A 13,189-nucleotide genomic window follows, 5' to 3' on the forward strand; every position below is an offset into this window, starting at 1 on the left:
TGAGGATTGTTTTTCATTTGGATTTTCTGTCTTTGGGAGGGTTTAGCTTTAGATGGCCTTTTAAGTCGCTTCTTTCTGTTCTTCTGTGTTTAAGTTTTGTCATATTTTACAATATTTTTCCTTCATTTAATAAATATCTTCTTTTATAAAGAGTCTTTCAGTCATTACGGTTTTTCTCCCTCGTAAGTCATTTTTGTGAAATTTGGGACTTGATTGGTTTTTTTTTTTCATCTTTTATAACCTGCTCTCAGTTTATTGGCCTGTGTAGGTCGAAGCCTGCAGGTAGCAGTTGAGGGACCAGCTGACTTGGAGTGAACCTCTTCTGAAGGGCCCTGCCTGACATGCTTTATGGTCTTTTGGAGGCCTCACTTTCTCATCTCGCTCTGTTTATGACTCCATGCTATCTCACATACAAATAAGAGTTTCATTATAGAAGTGACAACACATCTGAACTGGTCTGATTACACTGCATTACATTTTTTTTTTAAAACCAGAACCTTTTGAAAGAGCCAGTGGCACAGGCCACCTGTATGTGGAGGCTAAGTTCATAACACAAAACAAGTAGGCAGCTTTGAGCGCCTAATATGGTGTGGCGTGTGTAAGTAAGATAAGAAAAATACAAAGGAAACAAAAAACAAAAAGCAGATTGTGAGATACGCAGTAGCCGAGCTGACAGGAAATGGAATGAAGCGTCACAAACCAGTTACAGTTTATTTTTACAATTCATTGTCATTTTTGAGTGGGCACACTACAGCACATGGCATGGGTTCGAGGGACCCCCCAGGCTACTCACAGAAATGCAAGCGATTCAGAAAGCAGTCAGACCCCTTCACGTTCTGCACACTTTATTATGTTGTACATTTAATTTTAAATGAATACATTTGCTGGTTTTGCCCACCCATCTACACTCAGTATCCCATATGACAATGTTTTCAGAAAGGTTCACAAATTTATTAAAAAATCAAAAACTGAAATGAGACGGCATTTTCCTTTTATTACTGGGCAGACCGGAAGAGGCTTGGCTTTCTTAGCTTCGTTGCCCTCGAGGGACGGTTTCTCAAGGCTGTGAGGGGGAAAAAAAGGAGATAAGACCGTTAGTGAGAGTGCCCCCTATCTTCCTGGGGTGGTACTACTTACTTTAGGTGAACCTGGAAGGTGACGCTCTGGCACATATGCAGTCATAAGGAAACTGTTCCAAGTCCACACATAGGCAGGTTTTGGTGGTGCCACCGTGCCCTTCTCCTTTACTTGCTCCCGTCCCACATGCTTCAAAGCGGTGCTGTGATGTTAAATAAGGAAACGAGAGCCCCCATTTTTGGGAGTGTTTTGTAAGACTAAACCAAGGAATAATACTAAAGAAAAGGAGAGAGTACAAAACTTGTAAAGGGCGATGGGGAAGGCCGTGCTTTCCAAATACAGTAGGTGCGCTTATAATGTTGCTGCCATTTTTTCTTTTTCATTCACCATCGGGGTGGGGGGTTCACTTTACTTTTTAAGAGGATTAAAAAGTTGCTAACTATCTGCTTGACTGAATCTGTTTTCATAAAGAAAACAATTGGTCATGGGGAGGATTTCAATCAGCAAGCATTCCTTGGCTTAGCTCACTTTTATTCTGTGGATGGCTTTGCACTGTTGTTTCTAAGGAAAGGCTGGCCTGCATTGAATTTTGAGAAGAAAATTAAACTGGAAGGAACGTAAGCCGAGTCCCTTTTTAGATCTTTGATCCCGAGGGTACGTGGAAAACAGCCTGCAATGGGCTTAAAAGCGGTCATTCCCTGAACACTTCTGACTTCACAAGGACTTCGGCTCTTGGTTGAATTCTGTAGGCTTTGTCAGCTGTCAAATGAAGCACATGTGTCCATGGTGGGAACATTTATATCGATCTTCTTTGACATGGAGCTAATCATTTTATTAATTGTAATTTAGTACTGGCAACTATTAGGGGCTCATCCACCCCCCGTGCATTATAAAGATACAGCGTCCTTACAAACATCATGTAGAGTACCTTAATAACCTGATTATGCACAGAAACCTGGTCTCATAAGTGCCATTGTCATTTACAAGCACTTCAGAGTCCTCTTCAGTGCTCTGGAAATATAAGCAATCTCACCCCGAGCCAAGTGAGGGTGCCAACAATAATGCGTTCTTCCTCTCTATCCACTGTCCAGACCCAAAGAGCACTGAGGATACCTCCATGTCCTCCGCCAAGCCCCACCCCTTCAGGAACCACCAGATAAAAGGGCATTCACTCCTTACCAGCAGACCACCCTGACCACATGGCGCTCTCTTCATTTACTTCACTTCAGCCTTAGCTTTTGATCTGTTGCACCCTTGATGTCTGTTTACTTTCATAAGTTTTAAGTTCTAAGGTAACTGTAAGAATAAATATACAGAGAAACACGAAACTGCTGTCCTGATTGTGACGTCGGGCCGTGTACTGGTGTCTGTTACAAAACATGTCACGCGGTTTGGTATTTACATCGTTTTGATAATAACATTTTCGTAATAACATTTTTTATTGTTGAAAAAAATTCAGTATTTTGACTTGTTTTTCCAGGAGGTAAAGCTAAGGAAGATAGATAGATAGAATGAAAGGCTCTATATGATAGAGTGAAAGGCACTATATGATAGATAGATAGATAGATAGAATGAAAGGCTCTATATGATAGAGTGAAAGGCACTATATGATAGATAGATAGATAGAATGAAAGGCTCTATATGTTAGAGTGAAAGGCATTATATAATAGATAGATAGAATGAAGGGCTATGAATGATAATAGAGTGAAAGGCACTATATAATAGATAGATAGATAGAATGAAAGGCTCTATATGATAGAGTGAAAGGCATTATATAATAGATAGATAGAATGAAGGGCTATGAATGATAATAGAGTGAAAGGCACTATATGATAGATAGATTTATAGATAGAATGAAAGGCTCTATATGATAGAGTGAAAGGCACTATATAATAGATAGATAGATAGAATGAAAGGCTTTATATGATAGAGTGAAAGGCACTATATATATAATAGATAGATATAGAGCCTTTCATTCTATCTATCTATCTATGATAGAGTGAAAGGCATTATATAATATAATAGATAGATAGAATGAAGGGCTATGAATGATAATAGAGTGAAAGGCACTATATGATAGATAGATTTATAGATAGAATGAAAGGCTCAATATGATAGAGTGAAAGGCACTATATAATAGATATATAGATAGATAGAATGAAAGGCTATGAATGATAATAGAGTGAAAGGCACTATATGATAGATAGATAGAATGAAAGGCTCTATATAATAGAGTGAAAGGCACTATATAATAGACAGAATGAAAGGCTATGAATGATAATAGAGTGAAAGGCACTTTATGATAGATAGATAGATAGATAGATAGATAGATAGATAGAAAGGCACTGTATGATGGATAGATATGAAAGGCAGTATATGATAATAGAGTGAAAGGCAGTATATAATAGATAGATAAATAGATACTGTATGAAAGGCACAATATGATTGATAGGTAGATAAATAGATATGTGAAAGGTACTATATACTGTAATAGATATAGTGAAAGGCACTACAGTATATAATAGATAGATAGAATGAAAGGCTCTATGTGATAGATAGAGTGAAAGGCACTATATAATAGAGTGAAAGAACACCATCAGACAGACACCGGCACTATTACAAAACACACAGTTTATTTTAAACAATGTCCCCAACACAGTCCTGCACAGCACGCAGTGCTCCTGCACCATTCACCCTCACACAGGCCTTTATCGTCCATGGGCCGTCTTTCTTCCTCTCGCTGGAGCTTCGTCCTCTTCCTGCACCCAACTCTCCTCCCTGACTGTAGGACGGCGGCCCCTTTTATAATCACCCAGAATGTGCTCCAGGTGCTTGTTGACGTCCTTCCGCCGGCTTTCCTGGTGTGGCAGAAGTGACGCATGAGCACCCAGAGGCACTCAGGGCATCCCTGGAAGGTCTTCCATCCACCCTCCCGGGTGTGGCGGAAGTGCAGATCTCCCGGGCCCTATGAGGCTCGGGGTGCACCCTGGCGGTGGCCACGGGCCTCAATGGGTTTGAGCCTCCACGCTCCGTCCCCGTGGTCCCCACACTATCCAGGGTGGTTGCCCCCTCGTGGCCCGAGGGATGTATACACTGCCTCCTGGTCCTTCCAGGCGTGCTGGCTGGGTCTGACCCCTAGCCTCCTGCCATAATAGATCGATAGATAGATATGAAAGGCACTATATGACATACAGACAGATATGAAAGGCACTATTTGTTAGATAGCTAGATAGATAGATTAGAATTTTCTGTTTCTGATTTATATCATCACATTTTGGGTTCAATTTTTGACTTTCCGGTTTTGACTTCACTGTGTTTTCTGACTACCCAGTAAACTCTCCTCAATGTGGTTGTTCCTCTTTTTAAAACAAAATATAAATGATTGATGCATTCAGGCAAAAAAGAAAAAAGGCTGGGCCGTGTAATGACTTTCTGCTGACTTTCAGCTGCCAGACACCACATCGCAGTGTCTTGGCATTAGGCTTTCTAGCAGAGAATAACTTCCACAGTCGTGTGTTGGAGTAACCTAATACTGCAGATGTCTTGCCGGTCATCAAAGGAAGTCAAATTTAAAAGACAGGAAAAATATAGCAGCAAAAAATCACATCCATGACTGTATAACAAACCATAAGCATAACTGCAATGAGAAGATAAAGTGAAGTCCACAAAAGCAGTGAGCACCAGAGCCTGTGTTCCCCGTATGTTGTGATCATCGTCACGTCAGGAGGATTTCATGGTTCAAATGTGCCGTGAGTCAGCATTAGTACAGCGAGGCGCATTCCAAAGGAAGTGACAGCCGCTGGCTTGCTTCTTTTTTTTGTCAGGCTGAGGTTATTTACTGTACATGTGCAGCGATAAAGAACAGCTGACAAAACCCAGTGGAATATCTCATTCAGGCAGGCAGTTCTGCTGATAAAGGCTGCATTTTCCACAATGACAAGGCAGGCTTCATGCTTCTCTTTTTTTCCTGAAGCCGGCTGTGTTTGTATTTTTTCTCCACTTAGTATGATCTTCCTTCACTCTTATAAGCTGTGCTGTGTCTGTTTGCTTGCACCTCACAATACAGTGTTACGCATTCAAAAGCATCTTTTTAGGACATTTATAAATATAATAAACAGAGAAGAAAGGCAGGCATTTAACTAACAACAGTCTGTAACAGCAGCAATAGACATCAAGTTTGGAGTCCGCAATAAAAAGACAGTGAGAGTCATTATGTACTTTGGGGAAACTGCAAGGCAAAAAGAAGCCATTCATCTGTGTATACAGTAGGTGACAGCACCGAGCGAGGCTTTCAGAGAGAGAGAGAGAGAGAGAATGCCAGGCACTCTGTAGCAAATAGATACATAGGAAAGGCACTATATGATAGGTAGATATGAAAGGCACAACATAACAGATAGATAGATAAGAAAGGCATTATATAATAGATAGATAGAATGCAAAACACTACATAATAGATATAAAGATAAGAAAGGCACTATATCATAGATAGATAGAATGCAAACCACCACATAATAATAGATAGATAGAAATGAAAGGCACTATATAATAAATAGATAGGAAAGGCACTGTGTAATAGAGAAATATAAAAATGCACTATGTCATAGGTAAAAAAATAGATATAAAGGGCACTATATCAAAAATAGATAGACAGATAGGAAAGGCACTGTATAATTGAGAAATATAAAAAGGCACTATATAATAAATAGATACATAGGAAAGGCACCATATAATAGATAGAATATGAAAGGCACTATATAATAGATGTGAAAGGCACTATATAATAGATAAATAGGATAATTAGATATATCATTCATACATAGATACAGTATATAGATGGATATGAAAGATGCTATATCATAGATAGATAGAATGCAGGGCACTACGTAACAGATAGATATGAAAGGCGCTATATCATAGATAGATAGTGTAGCAGTACAGGCGGGTATCCACCTCTTGAACCCTCAGGTAAAACTCCAAACACCAGGTAATAGTACAATTCTTCTTTATTGTACAATAACACAGTGCACCAAGCACCCTCTACTCCACACTACTCATATAAATCAACTCTCTACTCACAATACCAATCCTCCTCTCCCATACACTTAGCCACCCTACCTCCCAGCTCAGCTCAGTGTCTGGGCTTTCCCAGAGTCCTTTTATACACCGTGAACCCGGAGGTGTTCCTGCCCAACAGTCCACAGTTCCGTATTCCTTCTGGTTCAGGGTAAAAGTCCTTTTCTTCAACCTGGAAGTACGTCATCTCTCCTGCTCACGCGACCAGGACATACTTCCAGGTTATAGGGCACATATGAGTCCACGGGCTTCCCGACAGCGACTCCCAGTGGTCCCCAAGGTATCCAGCAGGGCTGTGTATAAAAACTACATAGTCCATGAGGCCCTGCTGGAACTCGGGGCACGTCCATGCTGTCGGGAGAGCTCCTCCTGGCGGCCTGGGGGTGAGGGCCGGAATAGGAAGCCGGCAATCCACCACAATAGATAGACATGAAAGGCACTATATCACAGATGAATAGATAGATACAGACTTTAATAATCCCAAAGGAAATTGCAGGGTTACACCAGCAGACAAAAAAGTCACAAATATATATATTACAAAAATGTAAATAACCTTAGGTAAACTAATAAAGTGCAAATTCATGTACTATGCAACAATAATTATACATTATATTAGTAGAAAAGGATAAGTATGATAATTTTGAAGTTATTTCCTCTCAATTGTGGTATATATGCGTTTGCCACACAAAATTGTGTATTAAAGGTAAGCGTTTTCTGTAAAGTTTAAAAAAACTCTCTTGTCCACACTGGCATTTTCTGACAGAGTCAGTGAGTGTGTCAAGGACAAGGTTACAAAATTGGTCTTCGCACGTGAAGAACTCAAAACAATATGCCTACAAGTTATAATTCCTTGGTTACATAAAATCAACAACTAATATCAGTTAGATACAATTTCACAAAACGAGAGGATCTTCAAACACTTCTTAAACACCTTGAGGGTCTCAGACTCTTGAATGGAGATGGAAAGCTTGTCCCACCAGCTAGGACGCTTAGCATAAAAAGAGTCTGGATTGAGATTTGATGTCATGCAGAGGTGACATCACCAGACGCCATTCATTAGTAGACCGAGGGAGGAGGGCCCAGCTGTAGAAGACATCCAGCCAGATGTAGGACCCGCCACTCTGCACACACCACAGTGCCTGTTAGGAACGCCAGCACTGATCTCTCTTGTGTGTGACGCCAGAGCTTAAATTTCAGCACAGGATTACGGGAATCGTATTAATGTGCAGATCTTTCTTTCTTTCTTTCTTTCTTTCTTTCTTTCTTTCTTTCTTTCTTTCTTTCTTTCTTTCTTTCTTTCTTTCTTTCTTTCTTTCTTTCTTTCTTTCTTTCTTTCTTTCTTTCTTTCTTTCTTTCTTTCTCTGCCCTCCCCCCACCTTGAGCTCTCCCATGTTGGCAAGTCTTCACTGCTTAAAGGAGGTATTGGAGCGGAATTTTTTTAACAGCTGGATGCCCTTCCTGACGCCACCCTTCGTTAGCTGCCTTTTATGACTTCTCAGAGGGTCGGTGACCTTATTCTAAGCCCAGGTCACAGGGGTAGACAAATCCTGAATAAAATGGTATGACCCAGAGGCTCTTTCAAAATAAAAATTGAAACGGGTTCATAGGGTCAGTACTGTCACAACATGTACAGAGTCCAGTGACATTCCAATTAACAGATGCTGAAGTACATTGTGGAAAAAGTGTGAGATTGTGGAATCACAAAACTAGTTGGGGTGCCAACCGGGCCATCAAATTAAATTTTCCTGTCAAAATCACAAAGCTGCAGTGAGGTCAGTTTGCTTCTCTGTGCTGTGGAGGTAAGAGACAAGACAGTTAGCATCAGTGCCTTCTCTCAACCTGGGGTGGTACCCCATACCCGCCAGCAAGGTGATGCACAGACATGCATGCATGGCAACATCTAAGATGGCGCCACTCTCCAGGACCATGATTAGTGAATATTTTCAGTCTTTCTTATCTCAATTAAGTGACTTGACAGACCATTCAGCACAATAAATCCTGTTAATGTAAACCCAACCTGGGGTGCTTGCCCCCTCAGTGGGTGCAATATGACATTTCAGGTTGTACAGATAAGTTGACTGAGGTGCGTTGTCCTACTTTATCGTGGTGCAATTGGTGTCTTGCAGTGTGCCTGAAGAGTGTGTGAATTGGAGAGAGAGAGACAGATGACGGAAGAGAGAAGGGGACAGCGAGAGTCCGGACAAAGATCTTTAACATTTAAATTGTTTGTTTGGGATTAATAAAGTATCTTTCTTTCTTTCTTTCTTTCTTTCTTTCTTTCTTTCTTTCTTTCTTTCTTTCTTTCTTTCTTTCTTTCTTTCTTTCTTTCTTTCTTTCTTTCTTTCCATGATGGTGAGGCAGATTGGTAGAGTGTGTCAGGACTGCCTGGGTGTGACAGTTTTCTGGATTGATAATAATGATTTCTTAATTTCATTACAGCTATAAACTTATACAAGCACTTTGAGCCTGTACTCCGTGAATAGCACGATGCAGATATTAATTGATTTATTTTTTTCTTCCTAGCTTCCAGTAACTGATTATACTCATACTTTATTAATGATGTACATTTGGGCAAAGATCACTGCACTAACTGAGTTCAGCAGACGGTGTCTACTCACATCAACATTAGAGTGTTATGTGCTGGAGTTTCATGACCTTCCTGCTATGTGATACTTTATTCTCCTTCCTGAGGGATTCACCAAATTCAGAGGTCTGACGCACTTTATTACTGGCAGTAGGCTGATGGAGAAGACTGTATTTACTATTGAATTCAGATAAGTAGTGACTTGTGTGACCATATAATAGCAAAGAGCAGTGGAAGTGTCATTTGCATGGTTTTGCTATAGATGCACCACCTCTTCACATGTAATGTGAATATATAAAGTTCCAACTGTGATGGCCTCTGTGAACAGAAAAGCGAACAGGAAACGTCTTTACCTCAAGAAATAAAATGCCTTACTACAAATGTTTGTGATCGACCATCTGTTGGAATTACAAATGCAGTGCATTTCTTACAACACGCCTTACACAATACATTCTGACAGATGCCTCTGTTATATACCATTTGGTATGGGATTCATAAAAAACAGTGTTAATGTTTGTAATACACCATCTGTTGAAATGACACAAGGCAATGTCTTTTATGACTAGAAATGTTTGTGATGTGACATCAGCAACAATGACAAATGCAGCGCATTGCTACCTGAGTTACAAAATACATTACAATAGATTTCTCTGTCATATATATTACATTTGGTATGGGATTCATAAACATTGTGTTAATGTGTGTGATGCACCATCTGTTGGAATGACAAATGCATTGTTTATGTCTGTGTTATATGCCACTTGGTATGGGACTCATAAAAGCAGTGTTAATGTTTGTGAGGCGCCATCTGTTGGAATGACAAATAGAGTGCATTTTATTACTACAGATGTTTGTGATGTGCCATCTGTTGGAATGACAATTACAATGTTTATATCTGTTATATGCCAGTTGGCATCTCATTCATAAAAACAGAGCTAATGTTTGTGATGCGCCATCTGCTGAAATGACAAATGCAATGCATATGTCTCTGTTTTATGCCATTTGGTATGGGATTCGTAAAAGCAGAGCAAATTTTTGTGATGTGCCATCTGTTGGAATGACAAATGCATTGCATTTCATTGCTTCATGCATTACAAAGTGCATTCCAATAGACCTCTATGTCATGTGCCATTTGGTTTGAGATTCATAAAAGCAGTGTTAATGTTTGTGATGCGCCATCTGTTGGAATGATAAAATGCAATGCATATGTCTCTGTTATATTTCTGGTTGGTATTGGATTTGTCAAACAGTGTTAATGATTGTTGAATACTTATTTTACCCCACTATATATTAATACACAGAAAAATATTTGTCCACTAAACAAAGCATCATTTGACAATTTCAGTTTTTGAAATAAAAATAAAATTTAAACAGCCGGTTGGTGACAGGTGTTATAAGAGGGAATACTTTGTAATTTAGCGTACATTTGAAATGCTCATTGATTTTTGCGCATTTTGACAGTTTAAGTAATGTCTGACTACGTTACTTATGCCTATTCAGATGATGCCTGCGTTATACTTTCTTGAACATAACAATAACTGTCACCCAGCCTGGGAGAAACCGGCCTCGGCCTCTTAATATCTATAATCCTGGTAGCTGCTAATTGCTCTGATCTCCTGATGTGGTGTCTTATGCCTGCAGTAAATGTCATTACGCCAGGCATTCTGCTGCTAATTGTAAGGTGCAGGATTTGCTCTTCCATCTCCACTGCTAAATCTGGATGATTTTGATTAATGGTTTTGGAAAATAGGAGACAAAGTGAACTTATGTGCCATCCTGCACAGATAATTCAACCTAAATTTTGCAGTCTGGCTTGAGACTCCAGGCATTGAACTCTTTTGTTCACTTAGTTGCTTTCAAACCATTCTTTAACCTGTAGCTCACTTTCACATGTGTAAGGTGGTACCAGCAGTGTTCTGTGTGCGTGACAGTCCCCAAAGCATGTAAGTCCTGCACAGCTCCAAAGATGCCCACTAGAGGGGGAAACACCGTCAAAACCCTGGCTAGTAACACCAGAGGGTATAATCTTTAAATACAAAACAAGATTTATTAATGCAAAAATGCTCTGTAACACAGTAAAGCTCCGAGGGAGTGTCTGCAAAACCGAGGTGACCCAAGGCAAACAAGTCCAATACACATTTCCCAAGAATGGTCAAAAAACAGAGTACAGACATCAAAAAATCCAGAAAATTCTTAAGAAGCACCAGGGAAACTCACCAATGCTGGCATATTCAATGAACCGCAAGGGATTGTCGGTTTTCCTCCACCTGTACAGGGCTCAGTACAGCCCCCTTGACAATGAGGAGCAGTTGGCCCCACCTCTTGGGGGACCACCCACAAAACACATGGCACACAGAAAAGGATACATAGTCATATACAAAGTAAATGTACAACTATACTGTATAATAAAACACAAAGATCTGTGTGTGTGTTTGTGTCTCAGAGCAATCTGATTGGTCAGTTTTGCTTTGGTTTGATTGGTCAGTTTGGCTTTGGTGATGTGATCGAAAGAGGAAGTGCAAGTGTGAGAAACACACGAGGAGGAGTAGATAGATAGATAGATACTTTATTAATCCCAATGGGAAATTCACGTAAAGGCGTTACAGCACATTGAGAGAGCTGCCAACAATAATAATGACAGAATCTGAGAAGCAGGCTTTTTTTTATAACGTTTTGTCCTTAGCAGATTAAGTTACAAGAAAAATAAAAAATGGCCACTGCGGGGGGTGGGGGGTGGGGATTGATGAGGATCATCAATCTCCGGATAATAGCAAAAGGACAAACATGGAATCTTTATAAATAAAAAAAACATGTATTATATAAAAACATTTGACGGCAAAATGGTTTTTAGACCTGTGTAGGCCGAAGCAAGCCAATAGAGTTTGGGGGGCAGGCTGCTTGAGGTGAGGCTTATTTCTAGGTAGCCAATACTTTCTCATGGCTTTCATTTTCTTTACAGAAATCACTTAAGTGTATGCTGTTCACTTCTAGTCCAAATTTTATTTTTTCGTTTTGATGGCCACAGATTCAACTCCCTCCCGTTTTTCGAAGTACGACACTTTGCATGCCAGGTCTGTCCCCCCTAAAAGGCAATCTTTTTGTATAAAGCCCGAACTGATCATCTTTCTAGTGGTGTTGCTATGACAAGGACCACCGCTAGTCACGTCACCGCCTTTGAGGATGCCCACTGTTTGCATTGTCTTGTGTGAGGCACAACTTTCTCGTACTTGAGGAGCTTTTTTCTGTTTTAGCGATGCCACATGCTCATGACTTTACGCTTCCTTGAGCATCTAAAGATAACAGCATAGGCTGTGGCTTTCCAGCTCAGTTTGGATCATCTGCTTGGTCCTGCACGTGTGGTCATGTGAAAAAGTAAGTGGACTTTTCCATCTATGAATATCTTTGATGGCCAAATGATTGAAAAGGCTAATTTCCTTGTGTTTTTGTTCAGGTAGCACATGAAGATTGACTGTTTGCAAGTTCAAATGTGTTAAAGTCAACCATTCCCGTGGGGTGTACTTACTTTTTCACACAGATCTTAATTTTAAGTCCATTTCCCAGCCAGTACTCTCCTCTCTCTCATCTTGAGCTCTTTGTAATGCTGTCCCATCAATTCAGTCTCTTGTTCAAATTGCAGGAGAGACAGCAGCTGCCGAGTGTCCTAGCAGCTCGCAGATTTGTAATATGAAGCACCAAGCAGCCTTCCAAATGTCACATTGGTTCATCCATTAAACTGGACCTCTTCATACTGCGTGGGGTTTTTAGGCTGCTTGAATCTGACAGCAGAGCCGCACTAATTACAAACAGGGGTGGGTGAGACGGCACTGGGCCTCAGGGCTTAGACGGGCTGCCGGCCCCCTGAGACGGCATCTTGTTTGACGGCGTGCGGTTGTAAAATAGAGCAGCTAGTCAGTGAAATTGTGATGTGGTGGCTGTGCACTAAGGTTACGTTATCCGAGACCCCTGAGGTAATAGGCGGGACGCTGCAATCCAGTAACCACACGCCTCTCCACTTTAATCGCTTGGTTGCTCTTTATTGTCTGTGTAGCACAGGGGCGGGTGAGCTAAGGCACGTGTGGCACGGTTGCGAGTGCCCCCTGGGCTACTCACTGAAATACAGTGGTTTGAGAAAGCACTCAGACCCCTTCACTTTCTGCGTATTTTGTTGTGTTGTAGATTTAACTTTAAATGGATAATCCAACCATCCATCCATCCATTATCCAACCTGCTATATCCTAACTACAGGGTCATGGGGGTCTGCTGGAGCCAATCCCAGCCAACACAGGGCGCAAGGCAGGAAACAAACCCTGGGCCGGGCGCCAACACACACCCACACACCAAGCACACACTAGGGACAATTTAGAATCACCTATGCACCTAACCTGCATGTCTTTGGACTGTGGGAGGACACCCACGCAGACGCGGGGAGAACATGCAAACTCCACGCAGGGAGGA

At 40.9% G+C, this 13,189-nt stretch overlaps 1 protein-coding gene across 1 annotated transcript in view; it reads left to right on the plus strand.

The window, feature by feature from the left end:
• dst (dystonin) overlaps positions 1-13,189 on the plus strand; it is a 565,996-nt gene that overhangs the window by 95,119 nt on the left and 457,688 nt on the right. The gene's annotated exons all lie outside the window — the stretch shown is intronic.

Source organism: Erpetoichthys calabaricus, chromosome 15 (assembly GCF_900747795.2).
Source record: "Erpetoichthys calabaricus chromosome 15, fErpCal1.3, whole genome shotgun sequence".
NCBI classification, from domain to species: domain Eukaryota; kingdom Metazoa; phylum Chordata; class Cladistia; order Polypteriformes; family Polypteridae; genus Erpetoichthys; species Erpetoichthys calabaricus.